This window comes from Borostomias antarcticus (genome assembly GCF_949987555.1).
Source record: "Borostomias antarcticus genome assembly, chromosome: 9".
NCBI classification, from domain to species: Eukaryota; Metazoa; Chordata; class Actinopteri; order Stomiiformes; family Stomiidae; genus Borostomias; species Borostomias antarcticus.
Window position 1 is genome coordinate 21,936,150 of NC_140242.1, and position 11,929 is coordinate 21,948,078.

Below are 11,929 nucleotides of genomic sequence, written 5' to 3' on the forward strand. Positions count from 1 at the left end.
CATTGTACCCCATAGATGTGATAGATGTAGCTATGCTACAAGTAGCCTATATCTTCAACATTCTTTCATAGGCAGACATTAAGAATTGTGTCCTTTGTCAAATCAGGTATTGAATATGTAATTTTCTAAGTAGCCTTATGTATTGATTTCTTTGAGGCACTGTTTCTACACCTAACCTTAATCCTGCACCTAATATCCCTGAGGTCAACCCTATCCCTATGTCAACACCCTTGACTTGAGTAAGGAATATGCCTCTATAATAGAAAACTCCTATGAAAGGATGGCAGGCATTTAGAAAGTGGGTTTGAATAATTCTAGTTTCAACCTCGAGTTCAATTAACCAGATCATTGATCACAGGCTTTAATAGAGTTAAGGGACTTGTCACTTTTTACTTCAATGTTTTAAAGGTCCCCTTTGGTATGGAAGTACCTTAAAGGTGCTCAGTTCGATTTTTTTCGGCCACTAGATGGGGCAGTGGTGCAGTGTATCAGATATAAACAAGTGGCCGTTTTCACTCCATACTGTGCCGTTCAGGGGGTGGGGCTCAGCGCCGGGCGGCTTCGCTTATAATATAAATAATTTCTGCATTTGCCCCACAGGCACTACACCATTGGCTATATTTTCAGTACAGATAGTTATGACTCCCCTGGACTTATTTATTACATATATTGGATTTTTTGTTACAAAAAGTGCAATAAATCGAACAGAGCACCTTTAAGTCCTTTTTATTTATTTATCCAAAGACACAAGTTAGATCCGATTTTGTATCTGAAATATTCTAAGTGACTAAGTGCCAGTGTGACTGACTTTCCATATCTTTTCCTTTATAAACTGTATATACAGGTATATATACCGAATATATATTTTCATTAAACTCGGTGGACGGGTGTAGCCAGAACCGCTGAGAGACGTCTATATGATGCTGGGTGTAGCATGGGCCAACATAGAATCGACGTCTAGACGTCTCTTAACAGTTCTGGCTACACCCGTCCACCGAGTCTCATGAAAATCGATCTAGTAGTTATTTGGATCAAGCCCAGGGCTCTGTGTATCCAGGGTGAGTTCAGCCCCGACAGAACATTGTAAGACGTTTATTGAAACATAAAATAGTGGTGCAACTACAGTATAAGATATGACAGAGGTGTATGTGGCTGTTTGGGTAACACACCAACCAAATTAGAGAAAAAGGTTTGATATGAGTTGCTAAAATCACATCCTGCCGTTAGTTTTCAAATGTGTTGATGGAGATTTGGCAGATTAATTATTTTAGTTTAAAAGTGTGCTTTAGTTAAAATATTTAGTCATGTTTTCCATCAATTCACTGTGCATATTTTCAGTTAGACCTGTATCATGGGTCTTGCCATAGGTCTAGGCTACCTCAATTAGTGCTGGGGCATTTATTATGTTTGCATATTAAGTGCATTTTGTTTTGAAGCCTGCGGTCAATCCATATTTCTCTAATATCTTGACATACAGTACCAACGGTATATTGATAAAATTTTTATTATTTGGACAGGGAATGGGAGACCCTTGAAAAGATCTTTTTTTAGATGTTCTGGTTATCAAAGAGAGCAACTATACAGTAGCCTACTGATCTATTTCACAAACCTACAGACAGGAACACTACTCTGTGGTGATCCACCCTACTCATCTAGCCTATTAATCAGTTTAACCGCGCTAAAAGAATCTGTAGCTCAGATTCCCACTATCACACACAAGCAATGGACCTGACTAATACTGTAGATTCCTGGACAGGGGCTATAAGAAAGAATGGGTTGATGCGGCTGCTGGCCATTTTAGCACTACTGTATATAGATGACACAAGCGATTGTTTAAGCTAAAACCCCAAATAACTATAACTCCCCCTTATGCTTTACCAAATACTCATCCATAGGTTTTGAGTTCAAGAAGACAATTTGAAAATACTAGCAATAGTCTGAGTGTCTGACGCCAAACTTATGCAGATTTTTAGTAGGAGTCCCCCTCCCTGGTTTTGAAGTGCCCTCTCATTGTAAGAGATCAATAGGTGAGATCATCACACCTTAAAATAGACACATTCTTAGACGACATGATGGCAACTCCAAGTGTGGTAGTTGTGGCCAAACGTACACATCCCCACAGCAGCAAGCTACTGAACATACGAGGTGTCGTCACTTATAGCCTCCCCTTTATTGTTTATTTAATCAAATGCCATTGTGGTCTTGGATATGTGGGAACAACTTGCAGACCTGCATTAGTGAGCACTGTAGCCCCTTTCAGTTCTGTTATGTACGGCCAGTGGACGAGCTACCACTCTCCTTATCTACAGTCCCTTGTCCCCGCATAGACCTGTTGCCCTAAAATGGACTGTTATTTTTTACTTTTTTATGTAACCGTTATTCAACCATGTTCTAATAAGAGGTGGTTCTCAACAAAGTGTCGCAGAGAAATTTCAAAGATACTCACTCACTTGGGTTTAGAATGCTAGAATTGCTAATAAACATGTTAAATATATCGTATTCAACCTCTGGCAAACTGCCTTGCGTTCTTCTGCGTTTGCTATTGGTGGTGTGCCCTGCAAGGTCATGTTTTCGGTGGCGTGTGTCGGTGTGTGCGTTTATCTGTTAGCAGGATTACACAAAAACTACTGGACCAATTTTCACAAAATTCGATGGAAGGGTGTAGCATCCTACTTAGAACCCATTCAATTTTGGAGTGGATCTGAATCACAGGGAGGGTCCATGGGCCGCCCAAACACAGCAAAACTGGCCATTCACCTCCAATCATTTTTTGAACAATGATTACACCAAAACTACCAAACTGATTTTTATGAAACTCGGTGGAGGGGTGTATCAGGCCACCTTAGAACAAATACAATTTTGGAGCAGATCCAAATCATGGGCTGGATCCATGGTCCAAGGTGGACGCCACAGACCCAGCCAAATACAGCCACCCATTCACCTCCAGTCATTTTTACCTCCACCCCAGCAAATCAAGGGGCAGGTCCACGAGCTGCCCAAACAGAGCCCAGATGGCCTTCACCTCCAGTCATTGCATGCACATCACAAGGGAGTTACAAAAAAACAAAACAATAGTTCTTATAATTATAAAGCCTATTTGCATCATATGGTGAACTCATGACAACATAATATTGATTTTGAACAAAGTGCCCCTTTAATAAAGCACTTTAACATTCAATTATCAATTTAAACAGAAAATACCAGAAGTCTGTTGAACAATAATGGAGAACCTTATGGTAAAGTAGGCTAGTAGTAGTAGTAGTAGTAGTAGTAGTAGCCTAGTAGTAGTAGTAGTAGTAGTAGTAGTAAAGTAGTCTACCAGTGAATGTAGGCCATAGCCAGTGAATGAAGGCTATAGAATATTCTGTTCTTCTCTCACGAAGAGCTTAGATATACTGTGAAGGAGAGTAGGATTGTTGATTGTAAACTAATATAGATTTGCATACCTCCACAACCAAATTCGAACAAATTCTAAAAAGCCGTTGTGTATCAATGTGTGTATCAAGGCTTGTGTGTTTATTGATTAAAAGGCATTCAAAATGAGTACTTACATAAAATACAGGAAATTAATAGTTGCGCTTACCTCAACCACCAGCCACACTGACACCTAAGTTCTAAGTGCATTGTATTACAGTCCTCATTATCATCTCATTCAATCAATAGACTGTGCGCAAGTGCAATCAAACATCAGTCACAGTGCGCTGGGCCACATAGAAAAAGAAAAACTAAAAACCTAGTTTGTAGCAGAGCCATGGTGTTGAACCTGGTTTTGTCGGGTATTTTTCTCTGCTGACTCTTGTAGCTTGGGGGTAGGCTACGTCTTCAAAATACAGGAGGGTGCCTGGTGATATCCCTTGAGATGCCTGAAGCGCCCAAATCCTAGAAAAATAGGGATTCATGAGATTTCATATAAAATAGCCTACTCAAATCAAATCTTTGTCATAGGGTCACCTAAGGGTGGGTTTACGCAAAGGTAAAGACCTTCTTGCTGTGAGGCGTCAGTACTACTGCGCCGCCGTGCCGCACGTTTGCGTAAACCCACCCTTAGGTGGGTTTACTTTTTTTGCTGCCTTCACGTCCTCTCTCCCTCGCTCGCCCACACACACCACACGCGCTGGGATCCCTCCCGCAACAACCAATCGTATTGTCAGAAACGGCTAGTTTACCTAGATAATCGTATTACATGTTTGTAAATAGCCTACGTTATAAATAAGAAAATTGTAGGCTATATTATTTTTCCGTTATTCTTTAGGTTTACAGACCTACGTTGTTTAAAAGTAAAAAGCTAATGTTATACAGCAACAAAAAAACAAGTTTGTAAATAAGTAAATAGTTTGATTGTTTTTTCCATGCCCATCATCATCACATGGCTGCTAGGCTACTAGGGTTGCACTGTAAAAAAGGAGAAAGGCCTACAGCAACAACAAAAAAAACAAGTTTGTAAATATGTAAATTGTTTGTTTGTAGTTACATATACTGCCCCTGTGCCGCCCGTGATGCCTCCTTCCAGATGCAAGTAGTCCAAGAATGCACACACGCATAAAAAAGTGCAAAGTGGTCAGTTAGGTCCAGCCTGGCTTATGTGCGTGGCTGGCTTGTTTCTGTTCAGGACTGGTCGAACGGAAGCTAGTCATGCCACTGAAATAGCTGTGAATTGAAATGACATGAAATAATGTCTGATAAATTAAGATAGGTCTTGTCGTCTGGACACATCAGTTCCAATGCTTCCAATTCTAATCCAGTACAATAAGAGTGGGATAGCCAGTTAGCTCATGAGCTCACAACAACTAGCAGCAGCTTCCGTAGCGGTCAGTGGCTAAAGCAGTTACACTGATGATTCCTGTAATGTTATCTAATTTGCTGCAATTGGTTCAACTTCTGTTTCTGGACAAAGGTAAGGGATAAAAAGATTGGAGTGAAAGGATGAACGTGTGGAGGTTTGGGGTATAGTCCCATAAAGTCATCCCCACTGGGGCCTTCAATCTCCGTCTCCCAGGTGGGAGTCCTATGCTCTCACCACTACTCTACTTGCAGTGGAGATCAGTGCGTTCACTGGGTTGGTTTTGGTGTCCTTCTTCCAGTCCCTAGTGTGGGTTGGGGTTGGAATAAGGGTTGGGGTTGAGACAGGATCTGACCTATAAGGCAAGGGGTAAAGGTTGGAGTGAAAGGATGAACATGTGGACGTTTGGGGTATAGTCCCATAAAGTCATCCCCACTGGGGCCTTGAACCCTCCCGAGTGGGAAATAAAGCAGCCACTCCACCTTGGTTGAAACCCTGCGCTGTAGCAGACCAGCAATTGAGGTGATGACTGCGTCACCTCAGTGCACCTGACATAATGTGTCAAACCACAGACTGGGCACAACCGGTGTAAATAAGCACCCTCCTCACACCCAGGCGGTGGAGGAGAAAAGGCTTGCAGTTTCTACGGTGCCTGCAAACTGTAACAGCGCCTAGCCACCTTTGGCATGAAAGCTGGGTTAGGATGCAGCACTGCTCAAATTGCCAGTAATGGCGTGACAGCCTGACTGCATCAAAAGAGCGCACAGATGACTGTTGCGCATGCCAGAAGAAGGCAAGGGGTAGTGCTGTCTTGATGGAGCCCCTTGATCAACACATAACATCAGTTATTTAGTAGATGCTTTTGTGCAAAGTGACTTACAATAATTGCATTCAAGAATAGAAAAATATAAATACATTACAGTAGGCGCTTAAGAGGGAGGAGCCTGGTAGTATTTGTTGTAGAGGTGCAGAATACTTTGGGTTTTAGCCCTTGACGTGTCTGAACGCCTTATCTAGGTAATTAAAATCTTCAAAGTTCTTTGTTCAGTAGTTGAAGTCAAATCAATAAGGCACTGGTAACACTTGGGTCCGATGCAACAGGCTTTATTGCTCGTTCAGCAGAATAGGCAACAAAACCGGTGGGTACTCGAGTAGACACACACTCAAACTGGCTGTTACATCTCCTTATATTCATGTGAAACATTGTACTTCATGTGCACCCGGTTGTCAAAACAACCCCGCCTTCAGTAGATAAGACAATAACATTGCACGGTATGTACATCCATAAGACAATAATATTACACGGCATGTTCATCCATAAGACAATAATATTACACGGCATGTTCATCCATAAGACAATAATATTACACGGCGTGTGCATCTGTTTTGTCAAAACAACCCTGCCCTCAGTTGATAAGACGTACTTAAATAGCACATAATCTTGACATGTGTCAACTTTATCTTTTATAGAGGAAGCATCAACACTCATTTAGACAAGACACCTGGTGCTTAATCTCTAATACGCTCTCCTGATCACTCACACAGTACTTTTCTGCTGATCACTCGCACATTCCTGTGCATTTGCCTCCTCTGCTTGCATCTTTGTATCAGGCCATCTGCACATTCCAGTCCGCCCGCCCCGTCTTGAGAACTCTCCTACTGTCTGCTACTCATGAGATAAAGTTGACATGTGTAATATCATCTTTAATTAGAACAAATGGTTGGGTCTAATTAGGGCTTAATCAAATTAATACACGACACCCTGGACCTTGTCAACTCCTAGATCGGCCCTGGTTTCACACACTCAGCTCTACTAAGCCGGTTATCTTCCTTATCACACTTCCTGGAACACCCCTCAGAACTCTGCTGTGATAAACAGAAAACTGAAATATTCTCTTGCTCATCAGGACGTTATATAAAGATGATTTTGTAAGGAGATGCATTGTGTGGTATTTAGGGCTGAAAACAGTCATTCAAGCATGAGCAAACAATCACATCTCCCTGTGTCCCCTTACCATAGTAATAATGTAGTACTACATAATGTAATAACATATATATATTTGTGCGATATTTGGACCTTTACAAACATGTCTGGTGTTAATTCTCTAATTAGATTTACTAAATGTAAGCTGAATCGTCCAAACAGTCTACTCAGAAAGATAATACATTGACATTTATTACCTTTTAAAACTTGCGCCCCCGGGACGCAGCATTCAGTCGAAGTGTGCATGTGCAACGTTGTGCTTAAACAACACAGTAGTAGCTAACTATTCCTGCGTCTATCATGGTCTCTATGGATATCATGCGTTTTTTAGCTCAATGATATCATGGCGGAGGTGAGAAAACTGAAGCGAAACATCACGGAGGAAGCCAGAAAAAGAAAAAGACAATCTGATAACGTTACGACAGTACTACAGTGCACTTACTCGCAGAGCCTGTGGGAGCGCAGTTTTGAGAAAACCGGAGAAAACGCTATGTATTGCTTTAATATAAGGAAATGTAACATTAGGTAATGTTAGCCAAGTTATTCAACATTGACCTCTAGATCTTTTCCAACTATTTCCTGAAGTAACCACATTTCATGATCATTTATATAGCAGGTTGATTGCTAAAAGCATGGAGCTATAGGCTAATATAGTTAGTATAGTCAATAAACTCAATATAAAGTAAAAAATATATATAAAGTCAATAATATAGTTATATAGTCAATAAACATTACTTCCCGATTGTCCAATAAAACAGCCAATCAGAGGCAGAGTAGGGCGGGTCTTCCTATGGTGACGTGTTTTCTGCCGAGTTCACAGGACTCAAGAACGCGCGCCCAGCATCCTCGAGGCTCGTTCACATCATATTTCTAAAATTGGCTCGATACATGTATTGGTGGCTTCAAAAAAAAAAAAAAAGGTCAATGAGTTGTTGAACAAGTGGCCATTCACAGTCCATTTTGACCTTAGACCTTAGATTTCATCTCATGTCTCTGTCTCTGTCTGTCTTTCTGTCTGCATACTGTAGCTTCTAAATATGGTGTTTTCTGTAGAACTATGCGAAAGGGGGATTTTTCTTTTGCAAGTGAAGAAAGGTGTTAGTTTCATATACGCATGAGGCCTTAGGTCATGTATGTCTTATGCTATAGGGGAATTTCTTTTCTCTTGCAAATGATGCACGTGTGATGACTGATTGACGCAAGTAATGAACTCTTGACTGCCTATTGTTGAATATTGTTGATTTTCAGAGAAATGCCTTTTAATATGATCCTGTTAGCTATTTCCTAATTATGATGATTGACCTCTGAGTATGGCTGTCGGCTTGAGTTTTCGGTAAGCAACGGTGTCCCTCTTCCATAGACTTATGAGATAAAGACATTCCATGGCTGGTACACTCTGGGCCAAACACCATTGTTGTGGTTAGAGATAAAGGCCTGGGCGCCGAGGCGGCGTAGGTTAATGCGACAAAACAAGGCTACAGAAGAGACCAGAGACAGTCTTATCGGAGAAGAGACGAGGGAGGGGGGAACACTCAAACCACATAAGAACGTTGCAACGAGACCAATGCTTTGATTTGGGTTCAGACAGCATACAGAGAGGTCAACTGTACATTAGGCATGCCATCGTCTTTTGTATGTAAAACCTTCTGGAATAAACTGCTTTTGCTGAGGCTCAAATCCCGTGTTGGAGAGATTCATTTGGAATACACCTGAAAAGGAGACACTGGACTGTGTGGTATTGTGTGAGATTGGGGGCCGTCTTTTATTGAAATCAAAACACAACGCAGAGCTAATCAAGGACAATAATAAAAGACCACGAGATTCATCAATTGGTGCCGTGACCCGGATCAACATCCAAACCTGGACGAGCCCCAAGGACCGGTCGAGCAGACAGCCGCAGCCGTGAAGCAGGGGACGCCTTGTCAGCAGCTGTGACCTGATCGGCCCCAGAGACCAAGCTAGACTGGGTGAGTGGGTTGGATGTCCCGATCCTAAAGAACCAATCAGTAAATCTAAGAATGCCACACATAGTCTCTCAACACGTAAAAGAAAACCAGTGCTGGATTTAAATGTATGTCTATATGTACTAGATACATGTCTTATGTTTGTAATGCCAAGGTATCTGCCAAGGTGCGTGCATTGTTTTGTTATGTGAAGTAGGCCACTTCTCTATATGTAACCTTTAAGGACAGCCTGTGGTAGACAGGAAATTGCCTTAAGGAAGACCAGCAGGATATTGGATATCCTGGGGTGCCTATCGCAGGAAATACTGTGTACAGGCGTGTAAGGCCCCTTAAGACTTTCTTAAGGAAGACCAGCAGGACATTGGATGTCCTGGGGTGCCTATCGCATGAAATACTGTGTACAGGCGTGTAAGGCCCCTTAAGACTTTCTTAAGGAAGACCAGCAGGACATTGGATGTCCTGGGGTGCCTATCGCATGAAATACTGCGTACAGGTGTGTAAGGCCCCTTAAGACTTTCTTAAGGAAGACCAGCAGGGTTATTACCCTGGGGTTGCTCTCCCACGCGAGAGATCGGTGGAGGGTATTTCACTTCTAAGGATTGCGCAGTCCTTGAGAAGGCCCCCGTGAAAGACCGGGGTTTTGGACCGGGGTTTGTGTTGTATGTGTATTGTCGCACATGGATTCTTGATGTGTATGTATGTATGCATAGGCCTATGTATATATGCACAGTCTAGGGAAGCGGTTTGGTTAGGTCACTGTAATAAAATCATACTGTGTCAACCAAGACCTTATCTGCTCCAGCGGAGTGCTGGAGCCGTTCCTTCTCGCTCCCGACTCAGCCCCTCCCTTACACAGCCACAGAGCCAAACTACAGTCAGCCAGTCGCTTGACTATCAGTGAGGGCAGAGTAGGCTTAGGGAGGGGAGTCGGAGGAGGAGATAGAACACCGTCAATGAGGGTCGGAGGTCTGTCTCATCTTACCAAAGTGAGCCCGTCCCACTGAGGGGGGCGGGGCTGACAATGCCGTCAGATGAGGACAGAAATGACGAGAGGTTAAAGGAGGAGACCGAGTTTTCCGCCCCCTCCTCACAAGCTCAGGAGACAGAGGAGGGATCGTACTGTAGATGTAACACTCCCACCAGCTGTTTCGAACTGGCGCCCCCTACGACCGGGGGGTGTTACTGTCAGTGCAGATGACAATCTAGAATGCTGGTCGGCTAGTGTAAAATATCCATGCGTAGGTGATGTGAACATGGCTCAGGCCAGTCACCCGTTGGTCGGTGACACTCTAACTAAAGCAATCACCACCAAGGTCAAGAGAGTAGAGGAGAAAGCCAGAGCTCCACAGATCCCATTCAGAGCTAGGGATGAAAAACGAGAACGCTGTCATCTTTGTGGGAGCAGAAGCTCAGAGAACAGCTTTCACCCTCACACGGCTCCCCCATTATTCAGAAGCTGATGCCAGTAACAACCACCTTGAACAGAAGCCTAAACATGTAGAGTTCCTCCTCGATGCGAGGGGGGGGGGGGGGGGTGGCCACCGTCACTCCTCATCGCTGTCTGGAGGGAACCGACACCATGGTGAGAGAGCAAGGCATGCATGCATTGGTGATGGGGGGGGAGCCTATTTTGGGTGAGAAAAACCAGGCCATTCCTGCTGGAATTGGGATCTGTGTCTCTCACGACCTCTGTGTGTGTGGGACCGGTAGGATTACTCCTACTGGGCCTTGAGGTGTTAACAAATAGATTCATCCCCTCAGTTCTCACAAGGGAAAGTTAAATGGAGTTGGTTAAACAAACCTGACTTGGCAGAGTTGCCAATCTGGGCAAAAGACAGAAGTGATAGAAGGTTTCTGAAGAAACTCACAGGGCCTCCAAAAGCCCAGTGTGGCCTGTGTTGAAACCTTCAGGTGAATGGCGCCTCTGTGTGAACTACAGAGTGGCCAATGAGTATGTGGATAAAATAGAGCCCCTGGTGGAGACCGGTCCACCATTTTCAGTGCCTTGAAACCTGAACACCAATGGGTTTCAGTCATCAACATGACACAAGGCTTAGCGTCCCTCTTGCAGAGGAGGTGCAACCGGGGACAGATTTCAATATTGATGGAGATCAATATCAGTTCATTTGAACGCCAATTGGGTTTACACAGCTTCCCAAACACCTATCATCAGGTGTTGCGTAATCACCTACGCGAAATGTCTCCCATCACTTTTCACTTAAAGGGCAAGACTGCAAACATCCATGTAGTCAGTCGGTATGCACATGGCATAACTTTGGAGTACTTTGGAAACAGAGAGGTTTCCTGTCAGCATTTAGGGACGCCCATTAAGAATGGAGAGTTGGTTAGGGAGCTCATGGAGGCCATCAGCCTGCCAAAAGGTGACAGTGATTAAGGACACTCTCGTGGAGTTTGAGTCGAGGTAACACTCTGGTTGACCAAGCAGCAGAACAGACAGCTCGTGACAGAGATACCATACAAGCCCATTTGTCCTCAGCCCAACCTGCACCCCCGTATCAGATTGATACTGTCACTGACCACAAGGTGATACAGGTAGAGACTGAGAGGGGGGGAGGTGTGGACATGGATGGAGAATGGGGCAGAAATGCACTCAGACGAGTGTGGCGACAAGGTCAGAAATTGGTTGCACCACAACAGTTGCTCCCTTATCTGGCAACACAGATTCACTTCACTATTCTTATCATCCTCAGAGTAGTGGACGCAGACTGAAAGAATGAACCGTGTCATCAAGGGGAGACTCACAAAGTCATCAGGAGGGCGTGATTTGGCCCGACGCTTTGAGTCTCGTGCTTTGCTCCATTCGAGCAACACAATCAGGAGATTGGCTTTAGCCCTTTCGAGGTCACCTGTGGCAGGCAGATGTTCATCTCACTAGTGAGGTGTTGAGTGGTTAATGTGAGTAATTGAGCATGGCTGTGGCCAGGGCCCACAAACAGGTGCTGGCAGTATGGAGCGAGATCCCCAAGGGGGGGACAGGCTCTAATCCCAGGCCAGTACGTAATGATAAAGGAGTTTTCAAAGAAGAGAAATTAGATGCGAAGTGGGAGGAGCCTTATCAGATCTGGCTCATCACCCACACAGCAGTTAAGGTAGTAGGGAAACCCAACTGGAGCCAAGCTAGTCAATGCAAGGTGGTTAGACTGAGTACACCTCAAAGCGAACACACCCTCGTTGAATTGG